Consider the following 18,962-nt stretch of genomic DNA (forward strand, 5'->3'; position numbering starts at 1 on the left):
TGTTCCTGGCAATTTTGTATGCAGAATGCCCAAGTTAGATCCCTGGCACCCCATGATACTCTGAGTATGGTCAGGAGCAACCCTTGAACAATTATGACTGGAGTAGGCCCTGGAAACTGCTAGTTATGAACCTTAACATAATAAATTTCAAAAATAAGCATCTTGGGGCTGTCTCAAGAGATCACAGTGGTAGGGTGTTTGTCTTGCAAGCAGCCAACCCACGACCAGCATTGGTTCAAGTCCCGGCATCCCATATGGTCCTCTGTGCCTGCCAGGAGCGATTTCTGAACCCAGAGCCAGGAGTAACCCAAGCACCGCTGGGTGTGGTCCAAAAACAAAAAAACCAAAACAAACAAACAAAAAAGAGGCATCTTGGGCTGGCATCTGGCACAACGATAAGGCATTTGCCTTGCATGCGGCCAACCCAGGACATACCCAGGTTCGATTTCCAGCACCCCATATGTCTCCGAACCTGCCAGGAACAATTTCTGAGTGCAGAGCCAGGAGTAACCCCTGAGCATAACTGGGTGTGGGCCAAAAACCAAAAGCAACAAAATAAGTAATTAAAGTTCTTGAAAATAAGCATCTTGGTTAACCATTGAGGTATGGACTAAAATGTCCCTAAAGAATTTGAGGGCAAGTGGTTTATGATGGGGTTAGTCCCAGGATAAGCCTAGAAGAAGTGAGAAACCAAAACATGAAAGGGAAAGAGACCCAGTGAGGATGTTCACTGGAAGAAGTTTCTGCTCCAGCCTTTTGAATCTCTCTGGAGCTGAATGAAACTCCAGGCAAAGGAATTGGGCAATTGTACCACGACCTTTGGCTACTGGCCATGGGGATGGGGGAGTTTAATAACATTCAGATGCTTCCAGTTTCTACATGTCACAAGGCTCCTGTGTCTAGTGTTTCCCCTTACTAGCCATTCATAGCCAAGCTGGAAGGAAAGGGGCCTTGGAACTGGTCAAAGGTGGGCTTTTCACTGAATCCATGGCAGGATGAGTGGAGCCAGGCTCTGTTGCGAAAGCTGGTGCCAGATGGTCTTCGAGCTGGCAGCCTGCTTGCCCGACTTTGCAAGCTGATCTTTCTTCCTCCAGGCCCCGGGCTCCGAGCCCAGAACCATGCATGCAGCCAGGCCTGACCTGACCCTAGCTGGAACTCTGCCACCTGAAGCTCTCTCCAAAGTTATGCTCTTGAGAAGGAAGTGAGTGGCCCTCTAGGCTCCTCTGTCTAGGTCTTGCCCCTGTCTGGATGATCATAAAGGCATGTTCTCCCTTCCTCCAGTTTTCTATCTGGCTACCTGTGACCAAGCCTGGGGCTTCTGGGCCCTGCAGCTGCTGTGATCTGCAGAAGAAAGGCCCAGGGTTCCAAGTATGTTTCTTTTTTGTTTTGTTTTGGGGTCACACCTGGCAGTGCTCATGGGTTACTCCTGGCTCTGCGCCCCTGGCAGGCTCGGGGCACTATATGGGATGCCAAGAATCGAACCCAAGTCTGTCCTGGGTCAGCCGCATGCAAGGCAATCGCCCTACAGCTGTGCTATCTCTCCAGCCCCTTATGTTTCATTTTCTGACTCTGTTTTAGGGCCACACCCTGAGATGCTCAGGGGTCGCTCCAGAGCTTGCATTCAGACATCACTCCTGGTGTTGTGGGGCATCATATGGGATGCCAGGGATCGAACCCAGGTTGGCTGAGTGCAAGACAAGAGCCCTACCTACTGTTTTCTCTCTGGCCCCATCCCAGGCTCCTCTGGAAGCCTTAGATACTGTATTTTGGGCAGCTCTTCATAACAAGTGATCACAAAGAAGAAGAGAAAGCTGCTTTCTGGCCTTAAGGGAAATAGATGTGAGCTCAGTCCAGTAAGACTGAAATTCAGCTGTCATGCCAGCCCACCCGGCCTTCTTGGTTCACTTCCTACTTCCCCTGGAAATCTCTTCTGGTGAATCTGGTGTAGGAGCCCTCATTCAGGGTCGGCTTCTAACAGAGCCAGCCTGAATCTCAAAGCAACTGTTCCTCAGGCCCTCAATCTGCAGTGGGAGACAAACTTGGTCTGGAAAACGCCAAGTCACACCGGAATGCCTGGACAGTGGCAAGCCGCTGGCCTTGCACAGGACCCACCTAGGTTCAATCCTTTGCATTTTGCAATAGAGTTTCTGGCTCACTGTGTAGCTGACAAACCTAACCAGAGTAAGTAAGAGGGGAGGATTAACTGAGAATCAGCAGTTCTTATCTTTAGGGTTTAGATCAAGGACAGGAGTTCTTGCCTAATACTGAACTCAGGCCCAGCTCAATTTAAAACAAAAAATGACTTAGTTACCAGGGTATTTTTTTTTTTTTTATGGGGGAGATGGTGCTGGGAATCAAACCCAGGCTGGCCACATGCAAGCAAGCACCATACCTACTGAACTATTGCTCTGGCTCCTCAGTTGCTATCAGGTTTGATGTGCTGTCTGACAGAGACAGAGATAGCTGATCTACATGATACCCTTGTGAGTTTTATGAAATTGGGTTCTGGAGGGCTGGAAAGAGTGCAAAAAGGCTGGAGCATGCACTCTGCTAGCTAGAGGCCGAAGTTCAATGGTATGGTGGTATGGTCTGTCCCCAACCCCTCTAGGAGTGACCCTTGAGCAGAGACAAGGAGTAAGTCCTGAGAATTGCTAGTTGTGACCCATAATCAAAAAGTATATTGAAATTTACTTCAGAGCCTGAAATCATTGAATTAAAGAATTAAAGTCAGAGAATAATGTAGTACAAATGCAGGACATTTGTCTTGCATGCAGAAGATTTTTGGAATCTCCTATGGTCCCTCTGTAGTCCCCTGAACACTACCAAGAGTGATTCCAGAGTGTAGAGCCAAAAGCAGGTCTATAGTTCCCATTGAAATACTGGTAAGTTTGTTGATTTAATTTTACTTTATTTTAAGTATTGTATTTGTTCCCATTTTGTTTCTTCACTTCAAAATAAGATATATGCAGTGTGCATAGGAATTTGTTCATAATTTTTGTTTTTACTATAGTCCAGTCCTCCAATAGTCTGAGGAACAGTGAACTGGCCCATTGTTTAGAAAATTTGAGGGCCCCTGCTTTAGAGACACTGGGGAGGAGGTTAACCAAAGATGAGGGAGTGGGAGTGGGTTCCAGAGAGTATAGTGGGTACAGTGGGTATGATGTTGGCTTTACACGGGTTTGATCCCTGGCATCCCATATGGTCCTGGAAGCACTGCTGGAATGTCTACAGAGTGCAGAGCCAGGAGTAACTTCAGAGAATCTCCGGGTGTGACCTCCTCCACGCAAAAGAATTGTATTCTGGGGGCCCGGAGAGATAGCACAGCGGTGTTTGCCTCGCAAGCAGCTGATCCAGGACCAAAGGTGGTTGTTTCGAATCCCGGTGTCCCATATGGTTCCCCGTGCCTGCCAGGAGCTATTTCTGAGCAGACAGCCAGGAGTAACCCCTGAGCACCGCCGGGTGTGACCCAAAAAAAAAAAAAAAAAAAGAATTGTATTCTGGTATAGCTAAGAAATGTTATAATCCGGAGAGCTAGCACAGCGGTGTTTACCTTGCAAGCAGCCGATCCAGGACCTAAGGTGGTTGGTTTGATCCCCTGGCGATCCATATGGTCCCCCAAGCCAGGAGCGACTTCTGAGCGCATATCCTGGAGTAACCCCCTGAGCATCACTGGGTGTGGCCCAAAAACCAAAAAAGAAAAAAAAAAAAAGAAAAGACAAAGGAAAAAGAAAAGAAATGTGTTCTGGAAGAAAGAAAAGAGAACTTGAGAAGCAGATTTCCAGGACACCTTACACATAACTCTGTGGATCAAGAGGAGAAATGGCAGGAAACGTAGATGTTGTTGACCAGCTGGTCTCAGTGAAAGGAGAAGCCCTTGAAAGGCAGATTCTTGGAAGCCATCTACCAAAAATGGCCTCTTCCTGAGGATGCTATTAGGTGTGGCAGGAAACCAGTTCCAAGATTAAAACACCTGGGAGTGCTGGGCTAGGGGCCAGGCTGGTTTTATTTGTCTTGTTTAGAACAGGGGATTTCTCAGAACTGTAAATGTACCTTTGTACATTGTGACCCCAGAGAGAGGTCGCAGACTGTTTATCTTCACACTCAGCCCCTGGAGAAAGTATCGCCGGACTATCTTTTCCCATTAGGCTCTCTCCTTGATGCCTTTCTGCCTGGATCATTCCTTCATCTGTGAAGATCCTGCCTTGGGGGCCAGGGAGACAGTACAGTGTGTAAGGCGCTGGTCTTGCACAGATCTGATCTGGGTTTGTTCCCCAGCACCCTTCTTAATCCCCTGAACCCTACCAGGAATGGTCCCTGAGTGTAGCTGGGTGTGGTCCCAAAACAAGCCTTCCTTTGCTTGGTGCTTTTCAAGTTCTTTTTCTAAATAAAACATTTTGTTTTTGTTGTTTTTCTCTTGATGTCTTTTGGGATACACCTGGCAGTGCTCAGGGGGTTACTCCTGTTTTTTGTTTTTTGGTTTTTTTTTTTGCTTGGAGGTTGTTTGTGGTATGCCCAGGACCTCCCACCCCAACCCAGGCCTCCCACATGTGAAAACAGGCACTTCTGCCCTTAAGTCCTCTCTCTGTCCCCTCAAAGCTTTTACTGGGACTCTAGACTAGAGTAAGAGTATAGTTACCATTTTTGGGAGCCCCCCCCCCCCCGCCCAATTCAATCCCTGGCACTCTATATGATTTCCCAAGCCTTCAGAAGTGACCCGTGGGTGAATGGAGAACCAGAAGCAAGCCCTGAGCAGTGCTAGATATGGCCCCCAAACTAAACAAACTATAAAGGCATGTACCTATTACTCATTCCACTGATAAAAATGACATGCAGGGGTGGCTCAGTGGTAAAGCAATTGCTTTACAGGCCAGAGGCCCTAACTTCTGCTTTCTTTTGGGTTTTGGCTCTTGGGCCAAACCAACCATCTTGGGAGGTTTTTCCTGGCTCTGCACTTGTGAATCACACTTGGTTGTGCTTGGGGGACCATATGGGATACTGGGAGTCGAACCTATGCCCTACCCACTGTTTTATAACTTTGAACCTGAGGCCCTAAATTTGGTTCCCAGTGCTGCCCTATATGTTGAGTATAAGCCTGGATATACAGCTGTGTGTGATTCCTGACACCAGGATGAAGTTTGTGCTCTCCAGAAGCAGCAGTCATGTGTGTAAGCTCTGCAACCTTACATTGTCTGTGTGATACTCAGGCATCACTGTAGCAAAGCAATGAAGGGAAAGAAACAGAAAGTGGGCTTTTCTTCTTCTTAGGACACACCCAGCAGTGCTCAGAGGTTATTCCTTCTATACTCAGGGGCACCTAGAGTTTGTTGGGGATTGAACCCAGGTCATCTGCATGCAAGCCCTATCTGCTATGTCTTTGCTTTAGCCCCTAGAAAGTGGAATTTTTAGTTGATTGTGAGGTCCTTGGAATGTGGCTCTATAATGGAGCTCTATGATGGAGCATGTGTGACAAAGATGCAAGACTGGGAGGACGATTCCTGGTTAAAAGTGCCTTTGAGGTTGGAAGTTTGATCCCTTTCAGACATTCACTGAGCATGCAAAAGGCAGCTCTGGTGCATCACCACCCCACTCTAATGATGTGTGTAACCTCTGACCTACTATACCCAAGCCTGTACCAACAACTGTTGTCAATGCAAATGTTACAGGTAAGGCTTTTTTTTTTTTCAGCCACACCCATTTGATGCTCAGGGGTTACTCCTGGATAAACGCTCAGAAATTGCCCCTGAAAAAAAAATTGCCCCTGGCTTGGGGGGACCATATGGGATGCCATGGGATCAAACCGCGGTCCCTCCTTGGTTAGCGCTTGCAAGGCAGACACCTTACCTCTAGCGCCACCTCACTGGCCCCAGGTAAGGCATTTTTTATTGTATTTATTTATTTATTTTAATATAGTCACCATGAAATGACAAAGATACTTATGACTGGGTCTCAGGCATTCAGTGTTTCAACAATAATCCCTTCACCAGTGTCTGTTTCCCCCCATCTACCACATCTGCCCCTACTACCATTTGCCTCTCACCAGTCTGCTTCTACAAGAGGTTCGTTTTAATATTTATACATATATTTGTGTGTATATATATATGTATAAATATATAAAGTTTTGCACGTGGTTTACGTACTGTTGCTGATACATAACACCACCTTCCAGCACCACCTCATCCTCTTGGTTGAATGTTTCCCTCTGCCACGACTGTTGCATCCTCCTGTCCTATGCACCAATCCCCTCAAGTGGCATGTTTCCTACGGAATGCCAATTCTCATGATCTTGTTTGTTGTGTCTGTGGATACTCATTATTCCAATGTCTTTGGATATTTGCATTTATTATGTATCTTTATATCCTGCATATGTGTCAGTATTTACCTCTGACTAACTTCATTCAGCATAATATCTCCAGGTCCTTCCATGTAGCAACAAATGTCATCACTTTATCCTTTCTTACTGCCAAATAATATTCCATTTTGGTATGTACCAAAGTTTCTGTATCCAGGGGCCAGAGAGATAGCATGGAGGTAGTGTGTTTGCCTGGCATGCAGAAGAATGGTGGTTTGAATCCTGGCATCCCATAAGGTCCCCCGAGCCTGAAGAAGTGATTTCTGAGCATAGAGCCAGGAGTAACCCCTGAGTGCTGGCTGGGTCTGACCCAAACCCTCCCCCACCAAAAAAAACCCAAAAACATAAAACAAAACAAACCAAAAAACCCCACAAAGTTTCTGTATCTAGTCAGCTATTCTTGGACATTTGTGTTGCTTACTTTATTTATTTATTTTTGGTTTTTGGGTCACACCCAGCAGTGCTCAGGGGTTCCTCCTGGCTCTACGCTCAGAAATCGCTCCTCCTGGCAGGCACGGGGGACCATATGGGATGCCGGGATTCGAACCACTGACCATCTGCATGAAAGGCAAACGCCTTACCTCCATGCTATCTCTCCGGCACTTTTTAAGGGTGTGGAGAGTCAAATACAGAAGTGCTTAATGATCACTACTTTTGATGGTATTCAGGGAAACATATGCAGTGAGAAGTATAGAAACAGGGTTAGGAACATGAGAACAAAACACCTTTTTTTTTTTTTTTTTTTTTTTTTTTTTTTTTTTCTAGGATGTTTTAATATATCCTTAAAATTTTCAGATGTGTAAGAATTGATTTACCATGAACTTCTTGAAACAAAAAGAACTTTTAACACAAAAGGATTTAGTTTATCAGAATTATTAAAACAATTAACTGTTAAGTAACTCATGAATGGACACTAGTAAATTTGCAGCCTCTCACTTAAAAAAAAACATGCAATTTGTCTTTAAGGAAAACACCTTTTTACTTTATTTTGTTTTGGGGAGATCAGACCGAGTGGTGCTCAGAGCTTACTCTCTCGTCTCTACTCAGGGATCACCCCTGGTGAGTTTAGGCGACCATGTGTGGTTCCAGGGCTCAAACTATGGGCAGTCTCATGCAAGGTAAATGCCCTAGTCTTTGTATCATCTCTCCAGCCACAAATGAAGCACATTTTGTTTTGTTTTGTTTATTTGGGGCCACACCTGGTGTTACTTGGGGGACCCTGCAGTGCCTGGAATTAACCCTGGGCCTCATGCAAAAACATATGCACATATGCTCATCTGCCACCCCAGCCCCCAATATATATTTTTGTTTTTGGTTTTAGAGGCCACACCCATTTGACACTCAGGGGTTACTCCTGGCTAAGCGCTCAGAAATTGCCCCTGGCTTGGGGGGACCATATGGGATGCCGGGGAATCGAAAAGCAGTCCGTCCTTGGCTAGTGCTTGCAAGGCAGACACCTTACCTCTAGCGCCACCTCACCGGCCCCAATATTTTTAAGTCTGCTTTGCAGTACTAACATTTTTATCATTACTGTCTTAACTTTTTGACAATTAACAACAAATCAAGATGTGATTCATAGTTTACCAGTTTCTGTGATGTCAATATTCCTGCCTTGGCCAGTTTCAATCTACCAACTTGAGATCATTGAAGAAAGAGTTGGAAACAGTGACTCAATGGGGCAATGTTCTAGAATATTTCTATTACACCGATCCAACAGATTCTTTGAGTCTCTGGAGCATTGCTAATGGAAAACGCAGTAAAGCACCTCATTAGGGATTGATGAGTTTTGAGAATTTATTACCTGTTTTTAATAGAATGCATTTATCTTTCATTTGTATCACTTAAATTTTAATGATGAGTATGTTTAACAGTTGAACACACACACACACACACCCAAAATTTCTTGAAAATAAACCCCTTTCAGAGTCCCTATGAGCCAGCACAAGTCTGCAGGCATCTACTGCCAAGGGATGCAAGAGCAGAGGAATTCAGTTGGCAGAGTGGGAACTTGAGAAGGCGAGGAGAGGGAGTAAGAAGAAAAGAAGAATGAGAGAAGCAAGAACACAAAGAAAAGAAAAGCTGAGAAAAATAAGCTTGCCTGGCACCTGGATTTCTGATGGTGCAGCGTTTTGCTTCCTGCCCTTCCTGCTCCTCCTGCAGCCTGTGTTTCTAGTTTCTACAGATAAGCCTTAACTCTTTTTGTTTGGAGAACACACCTGAAGATACTTAGGGGCTAGTCCTGGCTTTGTGCTCAGGAGGTCACACCTAGTCATGCTTGTTGCATGCTCAGCAAGCCCCTAACCCTGTCCTCTCTCCCAGTCTGTGTTCATGTGAGCTGTCCATGTGTAATGCAAGTATACTCTTTTTTTTGGGGGGGGGCACACCTGGTGATGCTCAGGGGTTACTTCTGGCTCTGTGTTCAGAAACCACTCCTGGCATGGGGGACCAAATGGGACGGTGGGGATCGAACCGAGGTCTGTTCTGGATCAACCGCGTGCAAGGAAACTTCACCAGTTTCCTTGATTTCTGTTCCCTTAGCAGTTTTTGGAGGGGGGCCACACCTGGTGACACTCAGGGGTTACTCCTGGCTATGCATTCAAAAATTGCTCCTGGCTTGGGGGACCATATGGAACACTGGAGGATCGAACCGAGGTCTGTCCTAGGTTAATGCATGCAAGGCAAAAGCCCTACCACCTGTGCCACTGCTCTGGCCCCGTCTTAGCTTTGTTTCTTTTTTTTTTTTTTCTTTTTTTTTTTTTGGTTTTTGGGCCACACCCTGTGATGCTCAGGGGTTACTCCTGGCTATGCGCTCAGAAGTTGCTCCTGGCTTCTTGGGGGACCATATGGGACGCCGGGGGATCGAACCGTGATCCGTCCTAGGCTAGCGCAGGCACCTTACCTCCAGCGCCACCGCCCGGCCCCTTAGCTTTGTTTCTTTTCTTTTCTTTTTTCTTTTTTTCTTTTTTTTATTTGTTGTGCTTTTGGGTCACACCCGGCAGTGCTCATGTGTTACTCCATGCTCAGAAATTGCTCCTGGTAGGCACAGGGGACCATATGGGATGCCGGGATTTGAACCAATGACCTTCTGCATGAAAGGCAAACGCCTTACCTCCATGCTATGTCTCCGGCCACTTAGCCTTGTTTCTTTAAGGTCCAACAGGTGCCTTTGTTCTTTTGTTTGTTTTGTTTTTGTTTTGGGGCCACACTGGCAGTGCTCAGGGGTCACTCCTGGCTCTGCCCTTAGAAATTATGCCTGGCAGACTCGGTAGAGCATATGGGATCGAACCCAGGTTGACAACTTGCAAGGGAAATGTCCTACTCATTGTGCTGTCACTTTGGTCCACTGGGGCCCATTCTAATTTACTCTCTATCATTTTTGGGGGGATGTTTGGTCCACCATACAGAGTGGTGCTCAGGGGTTATTCTTGGTAGTGTTTGAGGAACTAGATGAAGTGAAGGGAATGACCAGGGGTCAACCATATACAAGGAAATGTACACCATGAAATAAACCACCATGTACCTTAACCCTGTCCTATCTCTACAGCTCCAATGTACTAAATTTTTAGTTTGGTTTTGGGCCACACCCTGTGGTGCTTAGGAATTACTTCTGGCTCTATGCTCAGGGATCACCCCCACTCAAGTGCCCTGCCCATCGTACTATGGCACCAGCCTCACCCTTCTCCTCTTTTTGAATATCAGAGTCCAAGTAGGCTCCAGGAATCAATCATTATTTAGGAGGCCACACCTAGTTATGCTCATGGGGCTACCCCAGGCTCAGTATTGGGAGGGTCACTGTTGGCAATGTTCAAGGACCATGTCATGCCAGGATGGAGCCTAGGTCTCCTGCAGGTAAAGCATGTGCTCAGCATCTTAAGTGATCTCTGACTCCTGAGTCCATTTTTGTTGTTGTTTTAGTTTTTTGGGCCACATCCGGTGGTGCTCAGGGGTTATTCCTGGCTCTGCATTCAGAAATTACTCCTGGGGACTGGAAGGGGAAAAAAAAAAAAGAAATTACTCCTGGCAGGCTCGGAGGACTATATGGGATGCTGGGAACTGACAAACTCATAGAGGCCATCCCAACAACACTGAAAACATGAGATCTAAGGTGACAGGCCAGGGTTTGGGATTGGAGGTGAGGGGTGGGAAATGATGGATGAAGTATGGACACACTGGTGACAGATGGGAATTGATACAAGTGGTGGGATTGGTGTTGAAATATGTCTGAAATTCAACTGTGAATTTTGCAAATCATGGTTCTTTAGCTAAATAATAAATTATTTAAAGTATAAATGAAAAAAAAAAGATTATAAGAGCAATAATAAAGCAGGCAGGTTGCTTGCCTTGTGCTCAGCCGACCCAGGTTTAATCTCATACATTCATATGACCAGATGGTCCCCTGAGCCCTGCCAGGATTGATCCCTGAGTGCAGAGCCAGTAGTTAGCCATAAGCACCATTGGGTGTGCCCCCCCCCCAAAAAAAAAAGAAAACTAGATGCTTTCAAAACAATCAGACTTTCAAAACATCTACATTGAAATCCCAACCCCAGGGGCCGAAGAGATAGTACAGTGGTTGGGCATTTGTCTTGCACACAGCCAATTCAGGACAGAAGGTGGTTCGAATCTCGGCATCCCATATGGTCCCCGAGCGTGCCAGGAGCGATTTCTGAGCACAGAGCCAGGAGTAAACCCTGAGCGCTGCCGCCGGGTGTGACCCAAAACAACAACAGGAAAAGGAAAGAAATCCCAACCCCAACTTCCTCCACCCAGGATATTAAAATGCGTCTTGGGGAGAAGAGTTATAGTTAAGATAACATGGTCAAGGAGAGAGGGATAGCTCAGTGGTCTGAACGTATTTGTTCTGTGCAGGAGAGGCCCAGCTTCCACCCTCAGCATTCCAAGATTTCCTGAGCACTACTGAGAACAATGCTGGGCTCAAGTCCAATTTAACAAAGTGTGCTTAAAAGAAAAAGAGGGGTGAGGCCAGAGAGATAGCAAGGAGATAGGGCGTTTGCTTTGCATGCAGAAAGAAGGTGATTAGAATTCCAGCATCCCCTATGGTTCCCCGAGCCTGCCAGGAGCAATTTCTGAGCATAGAGCCAGGAGGTACCCCTGAGTGCTGCCGGTGTGACCCAAGAACAAAAAGAAAACGAAGAGGAGGGGGCCGAAGCTTTAGCACAATGGTAAGGCATTTGTTTTGCATGTGACAACCCGGGACAGACCTGGGTTTGATCCCCAGCATTCCATATGGTCCACCCCGAGCCTGTCAGGAGCGATTTCTGAGCACATATCCAAGAGTAACCCTGATCAACACCGGATGTGGCCCAAAAACAAACAAAAAAGAAACAAACAAAAACCATAAAAAGAGGAAATTTGCCATTGGAGAGATAGTACAGCATGTTGAGCACTTGCCTTGAATGCAGCCAACTTTGGTTTGCTTTCCCACACCATATAAAGTCCCCTGAGCAATGCCAGGAATAATCCCTGAGCACACAGCCATGAATAGCAAAGTGGGTGCTACTCCCACAAATAAAAAAACACACATACACACACAAATGTTCATCCTCCAGAATTGTGAGAAAATTCATTTCTGGTGTTTTTTTTTTTGTTTTTGTTTTTTGTTTTGTTTTGTTTCTGGGTCACACCTGGTGGCACTCAGGGGTTACTCCTGGCTCTGTGCTCAGAAATCACTCCTGGCAGACTCCCGGGAACATAGGGGATGCCAGGAATTGAACCAGGGTCCGTCCTGGGTTGACCTCGTGCAAGGCAAACACCCTACCGCTGAGCTATTGCTCCGGCACCCTAATTTCTGTTTTTTTAAACCACCTTGGTTGTAGTAGTAGAAGCAAGCTAGAGCAAACTAAAGTGCTTTTCCAGGCTTCCATCTCTCCTGGCAATCAGTTTTCTGATGCAAATCTACGAAACTTTACATGACAAACATATTCAATTTGGTGCCCACTTCTTGAAAAATCATCATTTGGATCACAAGGTAGATAAGGAATGACCATGGTTACCTAGATACTATATCCAAATAGTTGATCACTGCCGTGGAGGAAATCCATTCCATAATGTGAACCTTAATGGCTGTCCAATAAAATCTGATTTCATGAAATGTAGTCAGCACTGTCTCCTTCCCTTCTGAACCTGCCCTTCAACAGTGGTTGCAAATAGTTCTTTAGCTCTGTCAACAGGGCAAGACCACACAAATCCCCCTTCCTCATTAAAACTGGGTGTGATGGTGAGTTAAGGACCCATCACAGCCCGTGCCATTTCTGCAAGGTTAATTGCTTGTTTCTACAGAAGGACCATAAATCTGGAGCCTGGCTGAACTGTTTCCATCTAGATGCCAAAGCTGCTGACAGGAAGCTGGGAGAGTTGCTTGGCTCCTGTCTGGGCCAGGCACTGACTAATACTCCATCCAAGGAAGAAGTGGTTCTTAGAGCTGGAGTTGGTCTCCTTGAGAGGAGAGGAGAGGGCAGACCTCTTTCTTTCCTTCATCAACACAGCACTTGACCCAGAATGCACTCCCAGGCTTGTCACCCCCCTCCCCCAGCATCATTTGGGAGCAAGACTCTCAAACCCCACTTCAAAGCCACTGAATTCAAGTCTTTGTTTCAGCATTCTTTGCCTGGAACTCAGTTGTCCAAGGAAACCAGAGAAATGCCCCCATTACCCCTTCCCATGTGATAGCCATGCTGCAGGGAAAGTGTGTATATTGGGCTCCCTGCATGCCTCTGTCCTTGGTCCTGTCTCTTGCAAATATGCTGTGGGCATAGGTGTGGGAATAATGAGGATTCAGGGCATAGGCTGGTAAGCACCACAGAAGGGTGGGTAACAAGCACTGGGTGGTGGCACCTGAACACAAGCACACCAAGACGGGAGAGGGAAGGGCTGATATCAATCACTGAGAGACAGAAGCCACACTCAAGCAAACCAAAGATTTCATGGTAGATTTGAATAGAGGTCCCAGGGCAGGATAGCACCTAATAACTGTTCTGAAACATTAACATAGAGGATGCTGGAAGTCAAACCCAGGCCCATCCAAAATTGGCCGTGTACTTACCTCTGTGCTATCGCTCAAGGCCCCCTCACTTCTAATATTTACTTAAGTAGTGTTCCATGGAATATTGGGTGGGACTGGAGCTGTTTATGCTCTAGCCTACTGGATTATATATGTGTGTAAGAAAGCCAAGGTCAGAGAGATAGTATAGTGGATAAAGATGACTTGGGTTTGATCCTTGGCACCAAATGAGGTTCCCTGGGCACTTCTTGGAGTGATTCCCAAGTGTAGAACCAAGGAAAAAAGGGTCACAGCAATAGTACTGGGGTTAGGGAGCTTGCCTTGCCTGCAGCTGACCTGGTTCAATCTTCAGCACCATATACGGCTTCCTGAGCCCTGCCAGAAGTCATCGTGGAGCAGAGAAAAAGTAGTAAGATCTGTGCACTGCTGGGTGTGACATCTTCCCCCCCAAAATAAATAAATAAATAAATAAATAAATAAATAAATAAATAAATAAAACAAAATAGAGAAAATATCCAGAGCAAATAGTACAGCAGGCAGGACACTTGCCTTGCACAAGGCTGAACCAGGTTTGATTCTTGGCATCCCATATGGTTTCCCCAAGCATCACCAGGAGTAATTCCTTTCCTTTTCTGGGAGGGGGTACATCTGGCTGTGCTCAGGAGCTATTCCTAGTTCTGCATTCAGGAATCACTTCTGGTGGCCCTCTGGGAACCATGTGGGATGCTGGAGATTGAACCCAAGTCAGCTGCATGCAAGGCAAGTGCCCCACCAGCTATATTATCTCTTCTCCTTATTTATTTATTATTTATTTGAGTTTGGAAGCCACTCCAGATGATTCTCAAGGATTTTCTTGGCTCTGTGTTCAAGACAGTTCTCAGGGACCAGATGGGGTACCAGGATTGAGAACTCACAAGGAGCCCATTGTGAAATGTAGCAAAGTGACTGTGTTGGCCTCTTAGAGACCAGGAAATGAGTGTGGTCTGGAGGAGGGCAGGAAGATACAACAGAGGCCCTCATCTGTGCCCTGACCACATAAGGGGGATACTTCTGGAATAAGTGACCTAAAGTGAGGTGTTGGCTAATGACTGGGGCTCAGGACTGAAGTCCGGCTTGTGATTCACTGATTGTTTGGGTTGAATCTCTCTCCTGGCATGTCACACCCCTGACCTTGAATAGGAGGAGGTCAGGCTGCAGGGGAGAGGATCTGTTGTTCTCAAATTTTCATTTGCTGAGTGAATGATCCAATAGAGTGTTGGTGCATTTTTGTTTTGGGGTCGCACTTGGTGCGCTCACGGGTTTCTCCTGGCTCTGTGCTCAGAAGTTGTTCCTGGCAGGCTCAGGGGACCATATGGGATGCTGGGATTCAAACTGGAGTCCATCCTTGATTGGCCGCATGCAAGGCAAACGCCTTACCCCTGTGCTATCGCTCTGGGCCCTCGCATAGAGGGTTGTGTATTTGCCTTGCATGCAGCTAATCTGGGCTTGATCCTAGGCATCCCATATAGTCTCCCAAACACTTCCAAGAGTAATTCCTGAGCACAGATCAGGCGTAACCTCTGAGCACCATGAGGTATGATCCCAAAGCAAAAACAAAACATTGCTTTCTCCCTTAGGAGGGAAATAGGCCAACTATTGGCTCTGCCAACTCCCAACAGTCACATCTGTTCCCCACAGCTGCCACCATGTCAATGAGCCAATTTCACTGCTTCACTAATCTCTACAGAGACATCAAACTGACAAAAATTCGAGGTACACGAATTTTGGGGGTGAAAACTCTGGGGTGTTCTTAGACTAGAGACAGGCTCCCTCCTCATCCCACACCCACCATACTTTCAGAAGTCTCAGCAGCTACAGCCATGTCCTAGAGCTGTTTCCCTGTAAGCACTTCAGCCCAGCTCCACAAATCCTGGAGTTAGTTCCTGGAATGCACAGTCACAACTTCAAATTCCTCAAAACTGACATCCCAATAGCATACTAAATTGGGTGGGGAAAGTAGCATAGAAGCTAACAAAAACAACACAGAAGGTTCATATAGGAGCCAACAGTTTAGTAAACTTTCAGACAACGACTTCATGACCCCACTGTGAGATTTCAAAAATTTTCTTTTACTACTTTTTTTTTTTTTTAGTTTTTGGGTCACACCCAGCGGTGCTCAGGGGTTACTCCTGGCTGTCTGCTCAGAAATAGCTCCTGGCAGGCACGGGGGACCGACCATATGGGACACCGGGATTCGAACCAACCACCTTTGGTCCTGGATCGGCTGCTTGCAAGGCAAACGCCGCTGTGCTGTATCTCCGGGCCCTCTTTTACTAAAGTACTTTTTTTTTTTTTTTGGTTTTTGGGTCACACCCAGCAACATGCAAGGGTTACTTCTGGCTCTACACTCAGAAATCACTCCAAAGATTTGTATTAAAATGTTAAAAAAAAAAAAAAGAAAAAAGGGGTGGGGCCTGGAGAGATAGCATGGAAGTAGGGCGTTTGCCTTGCATGCAGAAAGACAGTGGTTTGAATCCCGGCATCCCATATGGTCCCCCGAGCCTGCCAGGAGTGATTTCTGAGTACAGAGCCAGAATAAATCTCTGAGCGCACCGGGTGTGACCCCAAAACAAAAACACACCAACACTCTATGTGATCACTCAGCAAATGAAATGGTAGAAACCCCAAACACCAGAGGTGCCAGCATATAAAGAGAAGTGTTCAAATTAAGTGTAAGGGGGACAACACAAAGCTGCACTCTCCATTAAAACATAAAGAAACCAATAACAGCGGACAGTAGTTTAGAGTGAACAGATATACAATCAACTACAAAGGACTTCAAAGGACTATAATAATGTCCTCACGTATTCGTCCACAGAACCAGGTGCAGAATATGATTGGAAGTCAGGGACTTCCACTGCAGTGATTATTAACAATATATTTTTGTACTCACTTCGGCAGCACATATACTAAAATTGGAGCGATACAGAGAAGATCAGCATGGCCCCTGCGCAAGGATGACACGCAAATTCGTGAAGCGTTCCATATTTAAAAAATAAAACAAAAACAAAAACAATATGTCTTAATTTTACCAGGTATAAAATAACCCTTCAGCTTCTTTGTCTACAGTGGTCCTTTGTATGGTCCTTGGAAACAAAGGGTAGGCACCCTAATTTTACGCTTCAGTGCTCAATCACACTGGATAGCATATACAGTGCTCAATGTCTCGATAAAATACTCCAATTTACCCATTAAAAAAAAGTTAAAAAAATTTAACATACTGATTCCTCAAATTATTGTAATTTTTTGGTTTTGTTTTTATTTTTGGGCCACACCCAGTGGTGCTCAGGGCTATCTGCTCAGAAATAGTTCCTGGCAGGCACAGGGGACTATTTGGGACTCTGGGAATCAAACCAACCACCTTAGGTCCTGGGTCAGCTGCTTGCAAGGCAAATGCCGCTGTGCTATCTCTCCTGCCACAATTATTATCATTTTTTTGTGTTTTTGTTTTTGGGTCACATCGGCAGCACTCAGGTTAACACCAGGCTCTACACTCAGAAATCGCTCCTGGCAGGAACGGGGGAACCAGATGGGATGCCGGGATTTGAACCACCGTCCTTCTGTATGCAAGGCAAAAGCCCTACCTCCATGCTATCTCTCCAGCTCCTATTGTAATTGTTTAAAAAAAAATAAAATAATTGAATAGTCTAAAAAAAGAAAAATCACTCCTGGCAGGCTCAGGGGATCATATTTGATGCCAGGACTCAAACCACCATCCTTCTGCATGCAAGGCAAACATCTTACCTCCATGCTATCTCTCCAGCCCCACTGAAGTACATTTTGAATAATTCCACTAGCCATTTAGTTATAACAAGCAATATAAAAATAAATTATTTTGTAACTGCCAAGGCAGCAGGCTTGAGGGAGGGTAAGAAATGGGACATTAGGGCCCGGAGAGATAGCACAGTGGTGTTTGCCTTGCAAGCAGCCGATCTAGGACCAAAGGTGGTTGGTTCGAATCCTGGGGTCCCATATGGTCCCCCGTGCCTGCCAGGAGCTATTTCTGAGCAGACAGCCAGGAGGAACCCCTGAGCATCGCCGGGTGTGGCCCAAAAACAAAAAAACAAAAAACAAAAAACAAAACAAAAAAAAGAAATGGGACATTGGTGGAGGAAATGTTACTCTGGTAGTGGGATTGGTGCAAACGTTGAATGCCAGAAACAATTGTATTATAAACTTTGTAAACTATGGTATTTAAATGAAAAGAAAAAGCCTTTTGTGGGATCCCTCCCCCCACACAGCAGTCAGCTCGGCCCTTCCCAGCTCTGTGCGTGCACCACATCCCCACAGGGCCTGGATGGGTTATCTCAGCATCTTGCCCTGTCATGATGACCTCAACCAGGGCCAGACACCGCAGTGACACATCATTTCCATGCTGGCAGGCTGCCTCCTGGACAGGGCTGTCACTGGCTGGCCAAGCCTCAGGGACTGGCTTGTGGCCTCTGTTCTACCCAGTCGGGGTGGAAACACTCTTCCCGGAGAAGTCTGAAACCTCCTGTCCCACCAGAGCACAGAAAATGCTGCTTTTTTGTGTGGTTTGTTTTGGTTTTGGCATTTTGGCTGAATGCTGATTTGCTCAGGGTTTACTCCTGACTCTGTTTTCAAGGATCACTCCTGGTGGGACTCAGAGGACCACATTGTGTGCCAGGAATCAAGGTGGGATAAGCTGTGAGTAAGCCTTAGACCATATATCTTTGGTCCTTGAAAATACTTCTTTGTCCTTCAGTTCTGGAGTGTTTTGCACATATGAGACAGGAAGCAGAGAAGACTATTTCTTGAAAAACAGAAAAAGTTGGGGCTGGAGAGATAGCACAGCAGTAGGACATTTGCCTTGCAAGCAGCTGACCCAGGACCAACGGTGGTTCGAATAGCGGCGTCCCATATGGTCCCCTGTGCCTGCTAGGAGTGATTTCTGAGCACAGAGCCAGGAGTAACCCTTGACAACGCTGGGTGTGACCCCAAAAATACCCCCCCCCAAATAAAGAAAAACAGTAAGTCAAGGGCTCAAAGAGATTATATTGAAGTTTAGGAGTTAGGGCACGTGCCTTGCATGCAGCTAACCTAGGTTTAATCCCCAACAGCACATGGTTCTTCAAGCGCAGCTGAATAGAGCTCTGGAGCCCCCTAAGCCCTGTATTAGTGGTTCTGGTACTGCTGGACCTGCACCTCATCCTTGGGTCCTTTCGTTGAATTGCCACCCTGGTTGGCTAAGAATCACTGGAGGTGCCCGTCTGCCCTGATCTGGGAGGCTTCAGAAAAAAAACAAAACAAGTCAAAACCCAAACAAGCAAGAGAAATAATATAGGAGGTAAGACACTTGCCTTGCATGAGGTCCATCTCAGGTTGAATCACCCACACCACAAATAGTCCCCTGAGCACTGTCCAGGATCACTCCTACGTACAGAAACAGGAATAGCCTCTGAACACCACCTGATATGCCCAGCATCTTACCCACTAAAGAGACCTCCGAAATCTTCTTCCAGTCACACACAAATGATTCCCCTGGTATACTCCTCAAACGGCTGGGGTCAGATGCACCCATTTCTGACCTGGTGT

The 18,962-nt window shown here is 46.2% G+C and overlaps 1 protein-coding gene and 1 non-coding gene across 2 annotated transcripts in view; both read left to right on the forward strand.

Annotated features, from left to right (window-relative positions):
* Window positions 1-18,962, forward strand: part of TMEM230 (transmembrane protein 230) — a 768,807-nt gene that overhangs the window by 37,306 nt on the left and 712,539 nt on the right. The window lies entirely within an intron of this gene.
* LOC126019769 (U6 spliceosomal RNA) lies at window positions 16,292-16,398 on the forward strand. The gene has a single exon (XR_007499393.1). It is a non-coding gene; the product is annotated as a U6 spliceosomal RNA (small nuclear RNA).

This window comes from Suncus etruscus, chromosome 9, assembly GCF_024139225.1.
Source record: "Suncus etruscus isolate mSunEtr1 chromosome 9, mSunEtr1.pri.cur, whole genome shotgun sequence".
In the NCBI taxonomy this organism is placed as follows: domain Eukaryota; kingdom Metazoa; phylum Chordata; class Mammalia; order Eulipotyphla; family Soricidae; genus Suncus; species Suncus etruscus.